Source organism: Harpegnathos saltator, unplaced genomic scaffold (assembly GCF_003227715.2).
Source record: "Harpegnathos saltator strain DR-91 unplaced genomic scaffold, Hsal_v8.6 scaffold104, whole genome shotgun sequence".
Classification (NCBI taxonomy): domain Eukaryota; kingdom Metazoa; phylum Arthropoda; class Insecta; order Hymenoptera; family Formicidae; genus Harpegnathos; species Harpegnathos saltator.
In genome coordinates, this window is record NW_020229878.1 from 396,086 (window position 1) to 419,426 (window position 23,341).

Consider the following 23,341-nt stretch of genomic DNA (forward strand, 5'->3'; position numbering starts at 1 on the left):
TCTCGAATCATCTATGTCGGCGCGCTTTTACTCCTCAGTCATTTCTGTCATTGATAACTCGATAATTATTGCGAATCTCGCAAAATGATATGGGACTTTTATGTTTGTCTTGACCCAATCTACCCTCACACTTCGGGTTGGCAGCTAATTACCGGACACTTCGTATGATCTTCATCATGATATTAATCATACACAATGTCAATTCTTTCTTTGCACATGTTAACATGTTAATTCATGCTATAAACGCGTAACAATGTGCGAGACCGTGCTTGTCAACGCTATTACTCTATTACGGTTGTAGCACGGACATGAACCGCCTAAAAATGGACGTAGCACGGACTGCCACCACATACAGGTTTTACCGCCGAAACCTGAAAGTGGATGTAACATCGTAGTTCCCCTCTCAAAATGGATGCAGATGACGTCCTTTCTCCCAGTGCGGAAAGTCGGTGTCGTCGAGAACACCGTGTTGGCCGCTCTCACGTTGGCCTCTCTGCTTCAAGTCTGCGCGATTCTGATGACCGACGAGGTTCCAGCGATCCAGCGACCGACCGACTTCCCGGCAAGACAGTATCGTCTTGTTGCTGCTCGGCGCGACGCGGTTGGTTTTACCGGCAACCGATACGTAACGCCAACACACTCCTGCGCAGGGAGTGCGCGCTCGATGAACGATTAGACGTTAGAGTCTCTCTCTCTCTCTTTCGGCTCGAAGAGCCGTTGCTGTTCGTTGCTTCGGGCTGAATCTGCGTTTGCCGCGCACGGTAGGCGGAGGGCGAGCTCTCTCTCTCTCTCTCGCCTTCGATCAGAGCGAGTCTTCAGCATCGCTCGCAGGTCCGACTCGCAGGTACTTGCCTCTTTCGATTGCCTCGCACAGTTCGGTGTCAGTCACCGCATTCATTTATTCGTCAAGTCAAGGGCAACATTTTAGGGCGACTCTTCACAGACCAGAGTGCCGCCGCGCCGTCTCCGCGATCGAGCGCGAGGTGCTCGGCTGATGATGCCAACCGGCCAGTCAGTCGCGCTTTCTCTCTAGTTCAAGCCTGCGCCAGCAGGTAGTCCACGGCGTTACGGCGAACGTCGGCGTTCACGGCAGCGCGTCCTGTGAGGTCAGTCTGCGCCGCGGCGTGTCGGCCTCCAGGAGTGCTTCGATTCGCGACGTGTTGCCGCGACCGGTTTGACAATACGCGAGTGTCTCGTGGCTTCCGAGACACGAGAGCCGTGGCTCGCGATCCTGCAGCTGGCACCTGCAGCGCGTCGCTCGCACTTCCGGATCGCGCGTCCGACCTCTTCTTCCTCCTCTCTCTCTCTCTCTCTCTCTCTCTCTCTCTCTCTCTCTCGTCCTCCTCCGCCGTCATCTTCTCTTCCTCTTCCTCCTCCTCCGCCGCCGCCGCCGCCTCCGCGTTAGCTCTTTCTCATCGCTCCCCTGTTTCTTCTCGTCTCCCTTCCTCTCGCGCGAGCCCTCGCATTTTCGTCGCGCGTCCACCTGGCGCACCGCTCTGGTAAGTATGTCTGGTCGCTCCCATTATTAGAATCGGACCGTATTCGTCGCGGATCGATACTGATTCTCTCTCTCTCTCTCTCTCTCTCTCTCTCTCTCTCTCTCTCTCTCTCTCTCTCTCTCAGTCTCTCGCTCTCTCAGTCGCTCGCTCTCTCCGGAGCGGCGGTCCGGATGCTGTGCGAGATTTTCCGGCACGTGAGCCGTCGCGTGAGAAAATCTCGCGCTCCGTTCCGCCGTCTCGTCTCGTCGCGTCGCGTCGTCTCGCTGCGCGCTTCTTTCGCAGGCGCGCGAAAGCGAGCTCTCGCGCGGCTTCTTCTCTCCACCGTTGTCATTGTCTCGGAATTTTCACGAGGCCGCGGCTGGAGGAGGGATCCTCGAGGAATCGCTCGTCGCGGCCTGCTCGAACGGAGAAATAAATAAAGAAACGCGCGCGGGCTTTCGAATTTCCAGCCGGGCAGCTCCGAAGCAGAGGATGCAACGAGTGTAAAATAAAAAAGTATGCTGTAGTATTCTGCGGCGATGAGAGGCGATCGAGGGACGAGCCGGATATCGGTTTCTTTTCTTTTCTCCTCTTTCCGTGGAAAGTCCGTGGAAAGCGTGCGATTTCGGAGTTGACTGGCCCGGGAGATCTCGAGGCCTCGATACTTCAGCCTCGACCGACGGGTCGTCGGGAGCCTCGTCGCACATCCTGCGTGGCGGCGCCATCGAAACGTGCAATTAGAGACGCGTGCACGTGAGAACGTATCGAACTTTCTATCTGCTTGTCACGTCTGCGCGCGAGCGACGTGGCGGATAAATTAACCCGGAAAGCCCGGGAGAGACTGCGGATTCCGCCGGGACGCAGGAGTCGCGCGCGCGCGCGCGCGCGACTCGCGAGAGCTCGCGTGGCGATTTGGAAAAAAGTAGGTCCCCGCGCGCGAGCGCGATCGCCTTGAGCAACGTCTCGCGCCGTCGTCCCGAGAATTTCAAATGAGGACTCCGCGCGAGTTTCCCGCCCCCTTTCGGGCCTTTCGCGCGGGGCCTTGCGTCGCGTTGCATAAACGCTGCTACGTTTTCCCGTTACGTCCGGTCCGTCGCGTCGCGCGTATCGCGCGGCCGCGCGAAATTATGACAATAAACTGCCGGGCGTTATCGCTTTACAGCCGATCGTGAAACTGACCGCAATCGGCTGCCGCGATGAGGAGGACGTTTATTACGCAAGCGATAACAGCACGGTTTTACACAGCGGGGCTGGTCCGATCGCGCCCGATTGCCCGGCCGTTCGAAAACACGAGTCAATCCCGCCGCGCCCGCGCCGCCGGCCGAGAAATTCGATCTTCGCAATCGGAGATCCTCCGCCCTTTCTCTGCTCCCCCCCCCCTTTCCCCTGCGCGGCAGATTTAAATCTGGAGTGTTTTATCGGAGGAATCTGCGCCGATAAAACGTGCGGCTCTAAGCTGCTTCCCCAGAGATTCGGGATTACGCAGGCGGGGGAGGAGGTGAAAAAGGAGGAAAGAGAGCGACCGCCGAGAGCGGAGGGGGAAGAAGCGAGGGAAATCGGACAATCCGTGCGTATATATCCCGCCGGCGTGCCTGGCGGTTTCGCGCAAGATAGAGGATTTTACGTATCTCCGAGCTCACTGCGCACCGGCGGCGAATTAACGTCCGCCGTGAATTTCTCACGTGTCACCGCGCGCGCGCGCGCCAGCGTACTTTCTAAAGCGCTTTCCGCTTTAGAGAAGAAGAGAAGCAGGAAGCCGCGAGCCGAACGCGCAGCCGAGCAACATCCGAGGAATCCGAGTCGACTTGATCTAATGGCCGGTGGGAGTCGCGATCGCGTGGCTGATCTGCAGCGAATCGTCTGGCAAGAGAGAGAGAGAGTCCGAGAGCGTCTGACGGCTCAGGAAATATCAGGCTGCACAACGCCGCGTCGATGATACGATGAATAACGACGATAAGAAAGAGCGCGAGGTCCCCGTTACAAAATGCTCGCGCGAGCGAGGCGACGTCGTCGCGAGCGCCTCGCGACGAGCGATGCATCGCGATTTTCCCGGGAAGCCTTCGAATGCTTCGCGTCGGCGCGTGTTCGCAGACGCCGCACAAGTGGAGTTTCTCTCCGCACTTTCTAATCGCACAAACGGAAAAAAAAAACGATCGTGTTTTTGTATAATTAAAATTTACCTTTCTACACGAGTCGCCGCGCGGAAGATCGTCGTCGAATAATCTTCGCAACCCGAGTCCCGAAAGTTGCGTGCTCGTCTGACATTCGCGCGTCGGTACAGAGTCATAACGTGTACGGTGTGAAACATGAAATTAATTACTTCATGACTAGTTATTTGATAACGGGCTTTCCAGAGGGAGGGAGGGAGAGAGAGAGAGAGAGAGAGAGAGAGAGAGAGAGAGAGAGAGAGCCGTACTGCGAAGGTGAAACGCGCGAGCGTTACTTCGACACGCGCATACGAATACGAAATCAACGTCTCGTCTAATTTCGAGTGGCGAAGAAGCAGCAGAGGAGAAGAAAAGAGAAGGAAAGAGCAGATTCTTGACTTTTGCAGACTTTTCTCGACGACGCGCTGCAGAGTTATGTGTCGTGTCACAAGAATGAAATACAAACGTTGCAAATTAGATGCTTTTGCATTTCGTGTCACGAAGAAGAGACCGAAGAAAAAGGAAAAGAGGAAGAAGGAGAAGAAGGAGAAGAAGAAGAAGAGACGATGAAGAAGAAGAGCAATGTTTTCTTATAAAGTCTTGATAACGCACTACAGAGTTGCCTTTCGTAACGGCAGCTCGTTATTTCTTATCATCATTATCATCATCCCGGTCGTCGTGCAGCGACATTTTCCGACATGTCGGACGCGATCTCGCGAAAGTGGAGCGCAAGCGTTACGAATTAAATAAATGTCTCATAATGTCGAGTCACAAAGCAGAGGGAGAGAAGAAGTAGCGGCGTTTCACAGATGCCTGACGCGACACGTTACAGAGAAGCCGCCGCGCCACGAAAGTGAAACGCGCGAGCGCCGCTTTGATACGCGCGCGCGCACGACTGAAACAAATGTCCCTCGTAATTCGGAGTCACGCTGATGAAAAACAACAAGAGAGAAAGAAGAGGAAGAAGAAGAAGAAGAAGAAGAAGAAGAAGAAGAAGAAGAAGAAGAAGAAGAAGAGAGGAGAACAGGTCGATTGGAATCTTACGGGGCGTTCGATTTCTCCGGCGTTTGTTTCGCCCGCCAAATTGCAGCATGAACAGCACGAGCACGGTTCATCGAACTTTAAATGTAACCCGATGGGAGGTACACGCATCCGTGGTTCCCAATGCCTCGGCACCGACAATCCGCGATGACACACACAGGTACGCACGTATGTGTGCTGCGGCACACACACACACACATGCAAGCCGCGAGAATTCGCGAATCGATCGCACGCGTATCACATATTCATAGCTCGCTTTCTACATTTTTTACGTTCACCTGCGTGCTTTCTGTTTACGCTTCGCTCGGGATATTTGCAGTTGTATAAGTACACACGACGGTGAATGACGGTGAACGGGATGAATGTTTCAATGCGGCTAATGGCCGGCGTCCCGAAAATATCGACGTTCGCATGATCACACGTCGGCTCGGAAATTCCCGACGGCGAGGCCGTGCGACCGCCAGGAAGTCGCGTCGTCTGCTTCGCGAAGCGGGAAGAAATATCTTCGTGCCCGGGGATTCCGGTTTTTTTCTTGAACTCTGGAAAAAAGAGAAAGCGCGCACGAGCGAGATCTGCCGTTGCGGAGCCAATGAAGAAGCAGCGAGCGACCAAAGAGGAAAAGAAGAAAGAAAGTGGTACAATCGCCGGAAAAGCATTGACAATTGTCGGACAAGCCTTGAATTCGGACGCGACGACGCGACCGTCGTCGGTATCGCAGTCTCCGATCGGACATCGAACGACGGCTAGACGACGATCGTCGCCGGCGCGTCGTCTCTCGTTCTCGGCGAGAGAGATCGCGCGTCGTTCCGACCAGACGGGGCACCAGAAAGCCCCGTGACGCGTTTTGCGTTTTCGATACACGAAACTCTCCAACGAGCCGTCCCATCGCTCCAGCCAGAATCGCTCTGTCCCACGTCCACACGCAGAGAAAGCACCAAACTCTCTCGTCTCTCGTTCCACAGCATCGTTGTGTCGCGCGTTTCGGAGCAAACGCCGCGAATGAGAGAAAAACGGCGTTAGAGTAACGTTACCACCTGAGCAAGGTCGAGAACTGACTGCGTTTATTCGCGATTCCAATCGATCGTAGACAAAGGAGTGAGATTAAGCAGCGCCGACGGTGATGAAATGTAAGTACAATTCGACGTCCGGCTCCGAGTGACGCGTGGAGCGGCGACGCTCCACGACGTCGGCAGTCGCGCACCAGTTGTCGAAGCTCGGGCGCGACGATCAGCGTGTCACCTCTTTCGCTGTCGGAACAGCGAAGAGCCGCGAACGATCTGTCGCCCAGACACACCCCGTAGATCCGACGGTTGCAGAGAATCCACTCGCGGGGAGAGACGCGGGGAGAGTCCCGACGTGCGCTCCGTGTGAGACAGAATCTGAGCTGTGCAGTTTCAGCGTCACCGGTCGCATTTCTCGTTCCCTGGCGAGCGAGGAACGCGCGAACGAGGAGCGCGACAAGACACTGTCCTACGACTACGGAACGTGTGAATGACGATGGGCGCGCGCGCGCGCCTCTGTCTTGAAAAAGTCCCAGGTCGGTCCCAGATCGTTGGTACCAATCGGCCCATTTCTTGTACACACGCGGACACGCGGACCGCGCGAAGAGTCTCTGACTCTTCAGACGACTCATCGGTATCTTCTTCGAAGCGACCACCGCGCGAACACCGACTTCAGAGCGCGCTCGAAGCGCGTTCGCCGAAGGAAACTGTTCTCATCTCGGACAGATCGGTATCGCGCGCGATTCCAAAGCGCCGTAAATCTCTCTCGTTCCTCCGTCGAGGACACCGACGGAAAGGTCACTCGTTCGCCACCCGCGAGCCAGGACACTCGTTCGAGACCATGTCGGCGCACGCGAGATAACGCCGCGCAACGTCGGCGCCACGACAACGACGGCGAGTCGCGGCGTCGTCGACGGTCTAACAACAGCGGCCGCTGTTTCCGCTGAGCAACGCGCTTGGTCGTCGCGTTTCTTCGTATGGCTCGATCGCGATGGCCGGATGTCGCAATCGACCGACGATTCCGCCGTCGACTCGATTGCGACATCCGGTTCTCCACGCGTTATCGAGGGAGCGTTATCGAGACACCGTCAATGATGAGGAGCGGTTGGCTCCGTCGTTCGCGGCCGATCGGCCGAACCGAACCGAACCGACAGTAAAGCGCGAACCATCCGCGCGTAGCATCCAACGACGCTCCGAGGACCATAATGTCGCAGACGCAACAGCTCGAGTCGTATCGATCGCTTCCTATTTTCGACGAACGCGATGAGACACCAACGACCGCGCACCGACAACAACGCCTGGATCGGCTCTCGACGATTCTCGTCTCTCTCGACGGTGAGAGTCAGTCCGTTGTATACCGAATCTTTTTCGTCCAGGTTACCTCTGGCGTATCTCGTTTTCGATAACAACGCGTTGCGAATTCACGCAGGATGCGATGTTGCTGCTGCGACGTGCGTCCTCGTTGGATACTCTGGTTCGCTATCGGTCTCTTCGTCGCGACACTCATGATCGTTGGTCAAATTGTTCGATCTCATCGGGAGGAGCGACTTCGCGAGGAGGCGCGTCGCGCACCGGTGTTCCTTTGGCGAATCACAGGCCATGGAGAAATTTCGCAGCGTAAGCAAAGCCGTGGAGGAGCGTCGGCTCGAGAGCCAGATTCGCAACGGCGGTGACATTTATATTCCACGCCATGCGGCGGTCTCGGCGACGATTTGATTGTAACAAGTGCTGCTGGGCCAACGGCGACGCTTGCCGGAGAAAAAGAGTCGCGGGGGATGCGGGGGAATTCGAAGAGAGAGCGGGCGAAAATGACAGCCCGTGGAAACGGCGCGACGACACAACGGATCGCGCGAATCTAACGAACCTTCAACTCGCTCTCTCGCTTCGTTAAGCGAAAAAAAGTGAGAGAGAGAGAGAGAGAGAGAGAGAGAGAGAGAGAGAGAGCAAAGAGGAGGAGGAGGAGGAGGAGAAGAAAAGAAAGAAAAAATACGGATTAGTCCGTTAAAGGCGAAGCGCCTGACGTGCCGAAACCGTGACGTGCGGTCAGCGCGGCAAATTGGCCTTATACGTCTTACATATACCGTTACATAATTACGCGGTCGGAGGAGAGGAGAGGAAACGCGACGCGTCTCTAAATTTATTCAGCCGACGCGCGCTAGCGCGTTAGCGTTAACGCCTGCACGATCGGATAATCAGCTCGGAGGGATATTCCGGGGAATAAGGCGACGAAGAGGCGAAATGAGGCGACCGCGCGCGCGGCGCGAAGCAAAGTCCGGCCTAAAATGTCGCCGCTGTATAGGATTTCTCTCTCGACGCGAAAGCATTCGCTCTACTCGAGGTGAAAGTCGACTTATTGTGCAGCGAGCGTGCAAAGTGTCTCGTTCGGATCCCCGTCGCGCGCTACACACACACACACACGTACACCGGCGAACAAGTGTTCGGCATTTGTGATTGTAATCACACAGCGAGAGAATTACAGCCAGGGCGGCCACTTTTGCGGTAAGTGCCACTACTGTACCGTCAGTGACCGTGACCTTACATGCCTTTTTTCATGAGGACAGCAAGAGGACGTCATTGGCGCCGAGGGAGGAGACTCGAAATACTACGGTATCGATCGTTTTGCTCTCCCATTGTCATTGTGTACGCACACTACGTGCGAATAAATCCGTGTATACGAGTGGACCATGTGAAACTCGACAACTTGGCGTGATCAACTTCAACCGTTCCGCTCTCGAGTTTCATCGAGCCGAGGGATCCCCTTTCGCAAGTCCGTGTAGAAAGAAAATATATTTGCACATTGCTGTAAATTGCTGCTGTGTCTCTCGTTAATTGCTGCCCCGCAGGGAGCGCACGCTATCCAGCAAGAAATGACTCCGCAAACATGGCAAACAGGGCAGACGTGCGCGCGCGCGGAATCTAGAAATTGGACAAACACAGCGTTTCAATTAAACTCAAAGTTAATAGCAGTTTAGCGTATCATTGGGATGAAGCGTATCGCTCGCGTCTCCAACTCGGCTCGGCGAGAGGCGGCTATCAGAGCGTGAAGGTAGAAACAAGATTAACGAGTAAGACGAATTAATGTGAGGAATGAATCCGAGCGATTTAAGCAAGAGCGCCGCGAGTCCTCTTCCTCGCAGACGCACAGTTTAACTGTTTTATCGCCGAAAAGAAAGTACATCTCGCCCAAAGAAGTCTCACTACTTTCAGAACAAGCGGAATCATCTAAATTTCGGAGGATTTTATTCTTACATATGGCCTCAAGAGGATTTCTCTAAGATTAAGAGGAAAATATTATAAACACATTATTCTTAAAGTCTAGAAGGATTGTATGTTATACGTATAATGCAAATCTTATTGATTTCAACATGAATTTTCTCTTATACACAAATTATTTGATCTTCTTTAACAGGATTATATACTTTATTCTTACAGGTTATACTAGTTAATTTGAAAAAATTATTATAATATATAGCGAAAAGTATATATATATATATATATAATAAATTTCAGACGAATTTTAGGTTCACTTTAATTGTTTTATCGAAAGAGGAATCTTTTTTCTGTAAAAGGCTTCGCTTAGAATCTGAGACTATGGCGAAGAATCACTTTACAAATAGAATACTTGGCTTCGGACGCTTTATTTACGCCGATGTGCGATCGCCGCTGGACGTCAGACGATCGTCCGTCCGTCCGTCCGTCTCTCCCGACGGAATAAATCGCGCTTTTCCCAGTCCGGTCGATGCGAAAAGCGATCGCCGTTCATCGAGATGTGAAAAATATTTCGCGACGCGAACGACGAAGCGCGCGCGTGTTTTACGCGATCGGATATACGCCGCGGCTCTCGTTAATTACTCGTCGCTCATGAAGCGTCGCCGCGCCGCCGACGTAGCGCGCTTAGATAAGTTCTCTCTCTCTCTCTCTCTCTCTCTCTCGCTCTTTGAAGGGAACGCAATTAACGTCGCCGTGTAATTCATGTCAACGAAGTGACGCGAAGGCGTCCGTGGACATCGCTGCACTCGCTTATCTTTAATAGACGACGTAATTGCTGTTATTTCGCGGCTAATGACCGCCGCACAAATTAGTCCTTCGCCGGCGGACCGTCACCGCCACGCGCACCGCGCACCCGCACGGTGCAAAAGTGCGTGTTACGGTACTCGGCGAACGGAACTTTGAGCATATTTCGCCAAGATCGGCGAATCCCCCTGAAATTTATTTCCGTTACTCAGCCGACATGGATTATCGCGCCCAGAGGAGATCCGCTCGCGCCTCGCGGGCGCGATTACGGGAAAGTGAAGGAGGAAGGCGTTTCTCCGCTCCAGAAGCTCCGTTCCTCGCTCGTCCTCTCCCATCTCCTGGCGCGGGGGCGCGCGTGTCTGCCCGGAGGAGATATCATACGCGCGCGCGCGAGATATATACGCTTGTATATACAAAGTGTCGCAAGTTCATCTCATTCGCACGCGCGCGGAAATACAATAGCGCGATGCCGAGAGATCATACGCACCACGAGCGTGCGTGCGTGCGTGCGTGCGTGCGTGCGAACTCGCGTCCGGATTTTCACCGCGTTGCGTCTCTCTAATTAATACGCGCGAGGAGCTTCGCTCGCGGCGAAGCTTGCGAAATGCCGCTCGCGGTCGCTCCGCGCCGCGCCGAAGATTGCGGAGCGCAGGTGTGCGGAGGAGCGGAGGAACACTTTTTATCCGTTATCATCGCGTACGGCCCTGAAGTCCCGTTGACGCCGTTACTCGAGGCGGGCCGTTCTACTTGCTCTCTCGCGCTCTCTTGAGCGAGAGACTTTGTCGGCCTTTCTAAAGCGCCGCGCGAGTCTCTCAGGGCTGGCGTAAAATATTCCCGAGACATTTGCGAATCACCTTGACGACGGCTTTAAGCAAGCCGTCGTCGTCATCATCCTCGTTTCGCAATTTCCGCGCGCTCGGCGAAGTAGATAAATGAATTCGTGCGCCGTGTACAAATCGCGCTCGTGTAATAGCCCCACGCTCGAGTAATATCTCAGTTGCGCGCCCCGCGTTGAATCCGAGGCGACACCGCCGTTCGTTGTTCGTTGTTCGTTCCACGCCACGGGAAGAAAGCGCCAGCGCGGTTGCTGCGCCGTGATAACAATTAAAGTAAACGTCTCTCGATGGCCGGACCCCGGTATCCCAGTACCCCCCCGACCACTTTGAAAAAAACATTTACTGTTTATTTTAACGATAATGAGTGAAAGTAATAATTATTGTAAAAAAAAAGAAACAACTCCAATATTTGACGATTAGTTGGAAAGAAATACATCCAATTTGATATACTTTTGTGTTAAGATAAAAATTAATTAAATAAGTACGCGCCTATGGTTTGACAAAATAATGGTCAGTCGTTAATTAACTCATCAAGAGATAGCATCTCTTGATGTTTGTATTATTTCCCGTTAGCACATACTAATTTTCTAATTGCGCTCAGACACTGGGACAAATTATGTCCAAACATAGCGCCATAACTTATCTCAACCGTCCGGTCACTGGTCACTGGTAATGCGTTTCATTACTTGTGCAAATATTTAATTAATTTAATTAATATGTACATTGGTTTAAATCATTCCTTTCTACTTAAGGGAATCTCGAGTTTTCGAGTAAACGCAAATATTTCTATCAAAAAAATTCTTAATGCTATATATTGTATTTTTTGTCACGATCTACGCTTAAATGTGTCCTTTACTGGTTACCCGGGACATTTACTTTACGAGCGACTTTTGCTCGCCAGCGCTGCTGCAAAGTGGCGATAACAATCGGCGATAACAGCCCCATATATGCATATTGCTTCCGCCGCTTTTTTCCGTCGCGAGAACGACGCGCGGAAATGGTTGTAAGCCATTTAGCGGGATTAGCCGTTTCTCTCGCCCGACCGTGTATACACCGAGAAGAAAGTGTCCGGAGTTTGCTCCAGCTTAATTGTTTTATGAGATCATTGTGTCCGAGAAAGATATTTCTGCGCGGTAAATACTAACACGGTATTCGCGCGCGCGACCTTGTATGCGCATTGCCGTATTTTTGTCGCGACTGCGAGAAGATATATTCCGGCCGGCGGCGTCGGGAGCGATTAATTTCATCGAGATTAACCGCTCTTTCCCCGAGTAAACTCGTGTCGCCGGATGCTTTTGCCCGTTTGTCGGCCGAGTTTGTTTGTTCCTGTCACCTGTGTGGAAATGAACATTCCCGACGTATTTTTAGTCTCTCCTAGTCAAATCTTTGCGTAACGTTACATTTCCCTCGTTATGTTGCTGCTCGTTCCGAAGCCGTCAATTTTGCTCCGTACACGACAACGCGAGAAAGCAGCAGCCCTCGGATTAGCAAATGCTTTTTATCTCTTTCTCCTTAGTACTCGCCTCTCAATACTCGCGGAACAATCGCTTAAGAGCCTAATGAGCGCGACTCGATCGCGACTCGCGTGTGTCTTTCTCTCCTCCTCATCCGCCGTCATCGTCATCGTGCGCCGCGCACAATGGGAGAAACCTGAGGCCGCGGCGAGGAAAGCGGCGGCGGCGGCATGCGGATGCGTTAATTCCTCTGAAATGCCACGAGCCTTTTGTGTCACGACAGGCAGGAGTGGCAGGGCGCAGAAAGAGTGCCCGGGCCGCCGTTGTCTGTTGTAATCTGGAAAACTCGTGGCGCGGCACGTACCGGCGCGTGCATAATGGATGGCAGGCGGGATGAGAGGAGAGAGAGAGAGAGCGCACAATGGCGAACGTGTGCGACGTGTGTAGCGTCGCCGGGACGCCCAATTAATTTGCCTTGGCGAGTCTTATTTGCGGGAGTGCCGGTCGAAGGGCGAGAGCGACCGGCCGGTCGGTCGAGCCTCTCTCTCTCTCTCTCTCTCTCCCTCTCTCTCTCTCTTTCTCTCTCTCTCTCGCGGCTGCTTAGGCGGAATGAGATTAGGCGATCGCAGATCCGAACCGCCGTCGAAGCGTCCTCGGCCACGCGATCGCAAACGCGAATCGAAGCCGGTCGGAGGCCGCTCTTCTCGCTGCTCGGCTTCGATTCCCTTCATTCACTTTTCACCGGACGAGCGGCGATTACTACTACGAGAGAGTCGCGCGGGGATTCGTGTTTTCTTTCGTCAACCGGTTCCGCGCGCTCGTATTCCCGAAAACCGGTCTCCACCAGGGGTCTTCCCCGCTCGCGCGCGCGCGCGCGCGCGCGTGCCAGCGCGGATTAATCGACGATAACGGAATCGCCGCGATGACAGTCCACGATCAGACGACGGGGAGTAAGTCGCAGAACGCAAATCCTCCGCGCGCTGCGCTCTCGTGCTCTTTCTGCTTTCGACGAGAACAAAGTCTACGGCCGTGCAGCTGCGCTGCGCCGCGTGCGTATATACCGGTATCGAACCGGTTATTGGGCCGACGATTACGACGTTACGCGACGCGCACGGCTTTTCACGTGCGAGCGCGCGCGCGCGCTTGCACGTGGCTGGAATTTTGCTGATGCGCGCGCGAGCGCGCGCGCGAGCATACCTTTAATTATGATTAAATGCGAGAAATGTCCGCGCGGTGCACGTAACACACGCTAACGGCTAATGCGATTAATTAGCGCGAGTGTCCTCCACCAGAGGATCGTTCGAGGGCGAACGATATGATACCACCGGTCATTAGTCGGAGAGGCGGAACTAATGACTTCTTCCACTATTTCACCGCGTTGCGCATATTTGTTTATCCCGCTTCCGTGCCGCGCCCGTGATTTACGGCCCCGTTGTGAGCTTTTTCCCGTCGGCGTGCCGCCGACCGATATTTTTCCACATCTTCCTCCCCCGTTTTTATGTATATCTCAGGCCGGCCGGCCGGCGGTACTTTAGCGCCGGAACATTAACGGTCTGTTTCTGCCAGTGCGGTCGAAATGCGGTGTAGGTATCTCTGGAGAAAATACGCGACGCGAGGGAAAGGCGTTTGTTCAGTTCGTTTGTAGAAACGTTCAATGTGTTAATAATGTGAGAATGTGAGGCGAACCGTCGTAAGTTTTCGCGTGTGCTTTTGTGAGAGATCAGGAAGGGGAGACTGTTTGACTCCTTTGGTGGTTCTGCTACGCTAATGTTGATTGTTACGCTTAATCGTGTTAGAAAATCGTATACAGGAGGAGGAGAGTGCCAAAAGTTTGGATAGGTTTGGTGAAAAATGGACCAAGTAATTTTATGAAGAGAGAGAGAGAGAGAGAGAGATTTATTCGTTGTGCCAAATATACAACTGCCGTTGTTTTCTGTTATCTCTGGTGTGTTATAGTCGTACGTATCTTTTAGCGCTGCCGTAAAACTGGATCTTTGTCGCGTCGTCTCTGAGAAACTCATTAAAATTAGTATTCGTTGAATATGTTAGGTTCTTCAGCGAACATCTCGCGCGTTATCTAATCGTTGAGGATATTATTCAAGTTTGTAAAAGTTTCCTGATACGCGCAATCGTGCCGAATGAAAATTGACTCCGAGCGATAGTGAGATTACGGTCACTCATCAGAATTGCGATAGTGAGATTACGGTCACTCATCAGAATTGCAAGACTCAAATCGCAGAGCGGTTTCGTAATTCCTTAATTTGTGCAATTTTAGTCCGTGTGATGAAATTAATGAAGAGTCAGCAAATGACGAAGATATTTGCTCGACGATTCAAAACAAAATGAATTTATTCTGCGCGAGTGAAAACTCGCTGAGTTTCGGCTGGCGCGAGCGTCGATCTACGTTTTATTCGCGTGAGATTTCGCTCAAAGAAATTTACGGCGCTTGGTCTCGTAAGGAACAATTCGTAGAGCCTCATAATCGAAAATCTTTTCGATTCTTTACGATTTGTTCCATTTCGCTACCAAACATTTTTTTCACACATTTTCGACACTTTCCCGACACTTCTGCTCGTGATGAATGCTCTCAAGTACTTTTGCGCACGTCGTACGTAAAAATGCCATAGCTCTTCGACCTCTCAATACGCAAACTTATGTACGTGTAAAGGTCCGCAATCTCGTCGATTTCATACGTTCATAATTCTCGTGTCGCGGGACGACGGGAAGTGTCGCAACTTTTGTGCAAACGGCCGTAACGGCTTTTCCCTGTTCGCGAAATCGCGAGCCGTAGATCCTCTCGCGCGTTAGACAGCAGCGAGACACTTTCGCAGGTTCCCCGAGCGCTCCGCGCGCTCTTTCTCGATCCTCGCGTGCGCCTCGGAGGAAGCGCCCACGGCACGTAAAGAGCGGCCGGGCCCGATGGGATAACGAACGCGGAGGATCGCGCGGAGGAGAGACGCGAGCACCATCGCCGGGATTTTTTCGGGCAAGTACACGAGAGCTATCTCGTTTATGAGTTACGGATACGGGAAGTCGAGTGCGCCGTCGAGTAGCCACCGAGCGTGGAACCCGTCGTACCGGTTTCCCTCGGATTCCGATCCGCGGTGCCGTCGAACTGACATCGCACGCGATGTCTCCGGGCGATTTTCGTCCTCGAGTCGGCCCCGGGCGCGTTTCACCCAAATAACTTAGGGGGCCTGTTTCGAAATTGGTTTTGGAAATTTCGACTTCGGTCTTCAGCTTGATAGGCTTTAACCCTTCGTTGCGCGTTTTTTCCTAATGAATATAATTTTCCTAATGAATATAATTTTGTGAAACTTGTTACTCGGGGCTTCTTACGGTCGCTGAATACAAATCCGGTGTGAAACATGCGCGATTTAAAATGGCGGACGATTTAATATGGCGGACGAGATTTTCAAAATCAGCCGGATCATGCACGGCTGGGGACGTTCCCAGCCGTGCATTACTTCCGTTTGCAAACTTGGCTTTAGCGCTATTAATTTTGCAATATTGGATAGAGAAATCGGGTAGAGAGAGATTTTTTTTATTACCTTGTTATTTTGAGCGACTTTACGACTAGAACCAAAATTTCCTTTGACTGACTTCGGAACAGGCTTCCACAGGGCTTCCAATCTCGCGCGGGAGCGCCGGACAATTCGTATTTCGCTACGGAGCTGCAATTGTCCGGGGAGAAGCAGCGTGCTCGCGGGAGCACGAATGATCAACGTCGATCTCGGAAAAACAGCGGCAATTGCTGGTTCGCGATGTTCCGAGCTCTCCTCCGTTCCGTTTGCGAGTTCCTTCGTTTCAGGCGAACAGGAACGGAAAAATCCGAAGGATAAAAGCCGAAAATAAGCTGCCTTCGGGAAATGCATACACGTATCGAGGCAGCAGCGGTGAGGCGCGAGACGGTTTTTCCGTCTGCCGCAGCGTCGCGGCGAATGCATCGATCGCGCTTCCTCTCTCCTCGTTTTCCATTCCGCGGAGATCCCGCGCTGTTTTTGCCGGGCGTCGTGCAACTTTATGACTCTCGCAGAGAGCAGCTGGATAGATGCGGGGCTGGATAGAGCAGCTCTCGCGCGGAATCCGTTTCGATTTCAGCAGCAGAAAAGCGCGCGCGATTATCTCGCGCTGGCTGGCGCGTCGCTCCATCCGACGGGCGAGATAAGATGAGCGCGCTCTTGCAGCGTCAGAAGGACGACGCTGTGTGTGTGTGTGTGTGTGCGTGTGCGTGTTAACCGTATAAATCTCTCACGCGCTTTATCGCGGCCGGAGTCGGAAGCGACGCGCGTTCCGTCGCAGCAGAGATACGTTTTCGCCGCGAAGCGTGCCTGCGGCCAGACTTGTCTCTCCGCGGCGAATTGTCGCCGCGGAGAGAAATGCGCAAGCAGTCGTATTAATCGCCGCAATTACGTCGACGTTATCTCGTAGTCGCGACGGACAAGCTTCGCCCCATTATCGCACCAAGGAAATATGCACTTGGTTACTCGCGGTCACTCGCGGCATCGAGGATATATCAGCGGCGATATCCGCAGCGTAACGGCAATTTTCTGTCGATCGCGCGTTGACACGCGCGTGTGTGTCGATAATATTGCCGTTCGCCGCGTCATCGCGCGTCATTACGGGCGAAGAAAGCGAGGGAAATTTCGCGCGGGCGTTACGCGACGCGACGCGACGCGACGCGACGCTCGTAGCCGGCGCGACTCCCTCCTTAATAGCCGCGTTAATCGACGAGGATTCGCCGATCGCGACCGCGACGCTGCGCGTCGAGCGACGGCAAAGTTTAATTAGTTGATCGAGACTGCTGGAATATCTCTCTTCCTCTCTTTCTTTCCCCCGCGCTCTCGGTCTGAAATAGCAGTAGTCCCGCCCCCCTCCCCCCCTCCCCCCGTCTTGCGAGCGGAATGGCAATTAAGCAATTTGAAAAATGATCTCTCGCGAAAGGTGTAACGATCCCACGGCCTTGTGCGCGGCGCGTTCTCGCATGCACCGGCGTGCGGCGTTTGCGCTCTTTCAAGCGGAATAGATGCGCTCGAGTGCACTTTCTCAGAGGAATTCGCTGCCCCCCTTGATCGGTATGAACTTTAAACCGGCGTATCGTATGCGCGACTTAATTCCCCGCTCGTAAATCGATACATTGCGAAAATTCCTGTCGACGTTGCGTCGTTACGCACGACGGCCCACGTTCACGCACACGCGTGTCGTTACCCCTCGTCGCCGATTTCGGCGGCCTGTGCATCTGTTTTCTGCACTGCAATCATGTTTAAAAAAAATGAATAAAATAAAGTATAACTGTGTTCGAGGTAGGGGCGAAAATTACATGTCTACTGTATATCGTAAATGAAACATTTCAAGTTATTCGGTTCAGTTCAATTTTTGCGTAATCGTGTCGACGGTTCAAGAAAATGGTGTTTCCAGATAAACGCGTTTAAAGTTTTATGTGTACTTCCCATATAGATGGTAATAAATTTATTTTATACATTTTGCTTTGAACATTAATGAATACACCGCGAAAATTTCAAGTCTATTAATCCTACCGTTTCTGTTGAAAGAATTCTGTTGAAAGAATAGCCTTGAAAACGGGACGGGCTGCTCCGCATGTAATTGTCCCCTTAAAAGTGCGTTAATTTCACGCCCAATCGCGAAACGTCGTTCGCGCGCTAAGCAGATGCAGAGACGTTCGAGGCGCGTCCGTGCGCGCCGAGTAGAAACAGTCTACAGCTGCCAGCCGAGTTCTGTCCGCGCGCCGAGTAGATACGGCCGCTCTAGCGCTGGCCGCGCGCGCCGAGTAGATACGGCCGCTCTAGCGGGGCGCCGAGTAGATACGGACGCGCTAGCGCTGGCCGCGCGCTGGGTAGACACGAGCGGCCGAGACTGGCTACACGCCAAGCAAATCGGACGGTCCATTTCGTAAGAGACCCGCTCGGCCCCGATAATGATTTCTGGCCTGAAAGCGCGGATAAGTGACTAAGGAACTTTCGACAGTTTCGAAAGTATCTTCGAAGAGGTCCTCGCGTAACTTTATGTCCGTAGTCGGCCGAAATAGATACCGACCGGTTGCTGCCGACCAGCGGCTCGGAGGAAAGGGACATTCCTCGTCGGCGGGAAAAATTCTCGGCGGCCAAAAACTGTGACAGCGTCGGCCACGCTTTTCCAGGCCGACGTTTTTCCAGCGGGACGCGGCTTCGGCCGCTGATTCTGCTCTTCCTCGTGCTCTCTCCGCTTTCTGTGCTCGCGAGAAGAACACGCACGAGACCGCAGCAGCGTGACAGAGCGTGCCGCGCGCGGGTTAATGAGCCGTGAGAAAAGCGCGTTACGCGCGCTCGCGAGCCGAGCCGAGCCGAGCCGAGCGGGGAGTTCGTTGACGTTGACGGACGCGCGCGCGCGGCGCTATGATAAAATAATAAAGCCATTATATGTGTATCGTCCGATCGTCGTCCATTGTCCGGCGCAGTTGCTCTCTGTGACCCATCTAACGACACGAGCGCGCGCGCACACACGTGCGCGCCGAGCGAGCAAGAGGAGGCAGGCAGGCAGGCAGGCAGAGGCAGGCCCTTTTCACGATGGAATTCACCGATGGAAGGCTCGCGCGCGCGTGCAGTCGGGTCACGGCCCGAGGGGAACGCGAGAGCGCGTGTATTTACACATGATCCGTGCGCGATACTGTCGCCGGGACGTATAAGAGGCGCACATAGGAGGCGTATGTACGTAATATCGGCTATTGCGTGCGGAATTTCAATAGCCGCGTGGACTCTCGCGGAGGTGCAACGAGACTGCGCTTGAGAATAAGCGGCGCTGCTCGCTGCTCTCCCCCAGGTCTTGTGAATTTTAGGGAGAGTTTGCCAGATTTGTAAAGACGGCCGAAAAGCCGTGCATGAATAAGAAAACAGAATAAAAACAGGAAAAAAGGATGGAGTTTGTATGCGATCTTTCCGAGAGTCAATTTTCATCTGCATGTACAACAGGATCTTTCAGGTCCGGGATCTTTTGGAAACGGAAAATTGTGAAGATTAATCAGATGAAACTGAGAAGAAAAGTCAAGTACCATTTTGCAAAAATCGCAACAGTTATTAAGTTATTAATGATTGAAAGTGAACAGATCCAGAAGCTTTTCCTAATTGATAATTGATTATGTACCGTTGATTATGTAAACCACAGGTGTGGTTATGTAAACAAAAGCTTACTTGACAGATAATTTACCGATGTATAACACTGATTAAAACAACACGAACTTTCTTGGTTACCTAATATTGTAGATAAAAGTATATATTAATAAAAATGTTGCTGGGTAACGACTGTAATTAATCAGTACGGAAGCACATCTGACAAGCAAAAATGCTTTGATGCGACGGGGAAAGACAAATAGCGTTTGCTTGGCAGCACATAACATTTTTGGCAAGTTTTGGCTAAGAAGAAGAATAATCTTTCCCAGAGGAGGATATCTGGCAACCCTAAGCTCAAAACGCACTCGTTTTTGGCAGGATTTTCCCATCAAATTGGTCGAACATAATCACGCGAGGCCTTCCGGGGACAACCTTGCTGTTCACGTGCGCGAACACGCGCTCGCCGCTGTAGTTAATAATTTCCCGGCCTTGGATGTTATTGTTGTTGTCGTTACCGGACACATTTCGTAAACATTTGCGAGTATACACGACAGTAATGAAGAATGTTGTCGTTGCACGCCGAAAGAAGACACCTGTGTGTATGCGTGCGTGTGTGTGTGTGTGTGTGTGTGTGTGTGTAATGAACGTCATTGTAATGCGCGAATAAATTTCAGGAGCTGGCTTGTATTGGAAGAACGTCCTTGCACGCGACGTTTTTATTTTGGACGCGCAGCGAGCATCAAAATACCTTTTTGACTCCAAATTCCTTTCCAAAATCTTTCTTGCACGGGCGTCGCGTGCAACGTTGTCTCAGCCTGAGAATCGGAAAGGAATATTCAACGTTTGAATAAATCCCCCTCCTCCTCATTGGCACACGCTCGATTTTGTTCCGGGTCCACACGGAATCTCTTCCCGGGTCCAGCGAATCTCGTAAATAACCGGCGACGAGGTGTTTAATCTACTCGGGGGGATTTGCTAGAGTTGTTGCGCGACGATTTATCGCGCGACGTGGAATTGCAGAATCAGTTAGTCATAAAGAGTCGTAAAGTTTCGGCTCTCTCTCTCTCTCTCTCTCTCTCTCTCTCTCTCTCTCCCTGTCGGCTGCACTTGCAACACGATGTATCCGCAGACAGAGTTAGTCGCTCGACGAGACAAAAGAGCGGCTTCATTCGGCGCGGATTGGAGTTAGATAATGGCCGGGCCGGGAAACGTTGTGGAATGGTGGCAAGTCCGTTATCGCCGCTCGCCTAATCGTCCATTCATAACGTTCTGTCACGCGAGGAAAATTCGTATCTTACCGTGTAATTTGCGTTTCGTTACGGGGCCGGTCGATCATTCGCGCACGTAAGTGTATCGGGAGATATACACCACCTCGTGTCTATTCGTCCGCGAGCGCTCGCGAAGATAAATTAAGTTCACGCGAGTCGATTCGGTAATTTACGTGCACAATAAGCGCCGTGTGTTTTCGTCGCGAGTTTTAACATCGCGGAGAAGCGCGACGCAGACGCGAAGTTTCCACCGATATCGATCAAGGAAGTGCTTTCCCGAGCGGCCATTGCCCCCTTCTTCGGCTTTAATGAGAAACGTGTAAACGCTGAAAAAGAAGCTCGCTCTCTTATTCCGAAATTCTAGAGCGCGCGCGGTCGGCTGCGGTGAATATTGAAAGATGTAATTTAATAGGTTCAGCAGCCGAGGCTGCTCAAGTATTAACGCGGAGCCTCAGAGAGACTCGGCGTAGCCGAGATCCTTGAGCATGAATTTTTCACATTCCACCGTCGGACAGGAAATGCTCCCTCGGGGAGAGTACCCCGCGGCAGTTCCCTCCCGTCGGCGAAAATTTTATCCGGCCGTTTCGACCCGGCGAGCCGTTTTTTCGGCCATCCGACGTGAAACGAGATCGACGCCGAAAGTGACGAAATGCTACATAAATAACCGCGGGGATGCATTCGACGCACACGTACGCGCACGTACGCCCGGCTAAGCCCGGCTAAGCCCGGGATAGATGGGATAAATGGTCAATTGCTATAATTTTGTTAATATATACTAGGCGTCAGCGCTGATCGGTCAGTTGTGTGAGTTGGATGTAGCAGCACGATTAGGTGTGGTCTCTTCCTGATCCGCACAAAAACACTGTTATTGTGAGTAAATGTTTCATGTTTCTATTAACCTATAAAACCTCTATTGAATTTATTATATGTTGTGTTGATCATTTATTGCAATAATACAGATGTTATTTCCAATTAAAAAAGAACCATCTATTCCATCTATTCCGGACTTTTTCTCTCTCTCTCTCTCTCTCTCTCTCTCTTTCTTCTCTCTCTCTCTCTCTCTCTCTCTCTCTTTCTTCTCTCTCCTACTCTATATTCGCACGAGTGTGCGAATCTGCTGCGAGCAACAACGACGATGGTCTGCGAATTTCGGCCGCTCGAGCAACTGCGACGCGAAGGATTTTAAACACGCCGCAAGATCCGCTCGCAGATATTCGCGACGAGTCGTGGGAAGGGAAGCGGAAATCTTATCTGGAATTTTATCAAAGTTCTTCATTCATCAAAACTTCCCACCCGTTGTATTTAACAGCTTGTTGATTAACTTTGCTAGTAAACTTCTGGTGTAACGAAAAATTGGATAAACTTTACGCGAGGAGGAGCGAGTTTCTCCCCTTCCCTCCTTCCTTCTTTCGCCTCTCTCTCTCTCTCTCTCTCTCTCTCTCTGTCTCTTTTTCTCGTCGGCATTCTTCTCTCACCGGCATTCTATGTATTTCCGCCGCATGTCCGTAGCCTCTCTCTCTCTCTCTCTCGATGAGAGCGGCCGGATTATTTCGTCCGCCTGCTTGGCGAACCAAGTCCTTACAACAGGACGGAACAATGCACTTTCAATTCGGTGGACGAGCTTCATTATCGACCTCGACAGGATACACTCGACATCTCACAGCGGGGTCAACCACAGACGCCCCGTCATCCAGTTGCGCTATTGCGCGACACAGGGGGAGACGAGGAGGACGAAAGCACAATGCGCCGCGGTTGCGCCGCGGAAAAGAGTTTTCAGTTTGCTCTCGCGGATGGAAGCGACGCGGACGCGGAGGCAAGTTTCAACAGTCGCTTCCAGTGGCAATTAAGACCGCGCAGGACGATATCGTCGCGTGGAATCTCTCCTCTCTCTCTCTCTCTCTCTCTCTCTCTCTGTCTCTCTGATATTACCTCATGCTATCGCGAGAGATGCTCCGCCACGTCGCGCCGTCCTGGCTTCCAATAGGCCGACGAGCAAGACTTATCGCGTCTTCCTGAGCCTTCCTGGAAGGAGGGAAATTGTACACGCCACCGCCGCCGAGACTCGGACACTCGACATGTGCACGCAGGAGGAAACGAGCGGGGCCGGTCATTCAATACGGATAGGGGCCGCCTTGCATCAAGAGTCACACTTATCTCATTGAGCCCCATCAAACTCAATTACGGACGCTATAATTAACGTTCCAGCTAGCCGCTTCGCTCGGCCCGGCCACTGATAGCTGCGAGAGAGAGGAATGTTGTTATCGAGCACGGGACACGGCGAGTTATCGCATGAGAGGGTAGGCTCGAGAAGGGAGGGAGGGAGGAAGGAAGGAAGGAAGGAAGGAAGGATCAAACGTACAAACGCGAGCTGCCAAGTGGGAACACGCGCGACCGACGCCCCTGTCGAAGATACGGAGCCGGTGGTCGGCGATGCCTGTCGGTCTGCGCGTAGAAACAGACAGGCAGCGCGCGGCAAGTGGATGCGGACGCTCGAGGACCGGCCCCGAGTAGAAACGGCGGACAGTCATCGGCGATCCATTTCGCTCGGTCGTTCATGATAACGCTTCCGGGTGTGGATAATCGAGCCACTGCGCGTCGCGCTGCGAAGATATTGGAGATGTTGCTTCCAGAGGCGAAGTTCCAAAAGCTGGTCTCTGCGAAGTCGCTCCTCGCGTTCGTCTCACGATCAGCCTAGGCATCGATACGTTCCGGATGAGCGCGTCTCGGTTGGCTGCATAATTTGCGCGCTCGAAAATGCTCACACGGTTGAAAATCGCGCGGCTCGATTCCGCTGCGCCGCAGGAATCCGCTGAAATTACGCAGACCGCAGTGGCAGGCTCCCACGTCGCATAAGAATTCGAAGTTGATCTTGACGTAATGAGATAAGCGAGGAATGTAAAGTTTCATAACTGAGGGAGGGGAACTGAGAGAGCGTACAACCTCAGTACCAGTATTCCAGGGTTAAATGTGAAATTGCGTTTTAGATCGACTTTGCGAGT

At 52.5% G+C, this 23,341-nt stretch overlaps 1 protein-coding gene across 1 annotated transcript in view; it reads left to right on the forward strand.

The window, feature by feature from the left end:
• Nucleotides 1–1,094: 1,094 nt before the first annotated feature.
• The window catches only part of LOC105182363 (guanine nucleotide exchange factor for Rab-3A), a 39,691-nt gene continuing 17,444 nt past the window's right edge, over nucleotides 1,095–23,341 (forward strand). The window contains exon 1 of the mRNA XM_011139726.3: nucleotides 1,095–1,499. The gene's annotated coding sequence lies outside the window, so the exon portion shown is untranslated. The remainder of the gene's footprint in view (nucleotides 1,500–23,341) is intronic.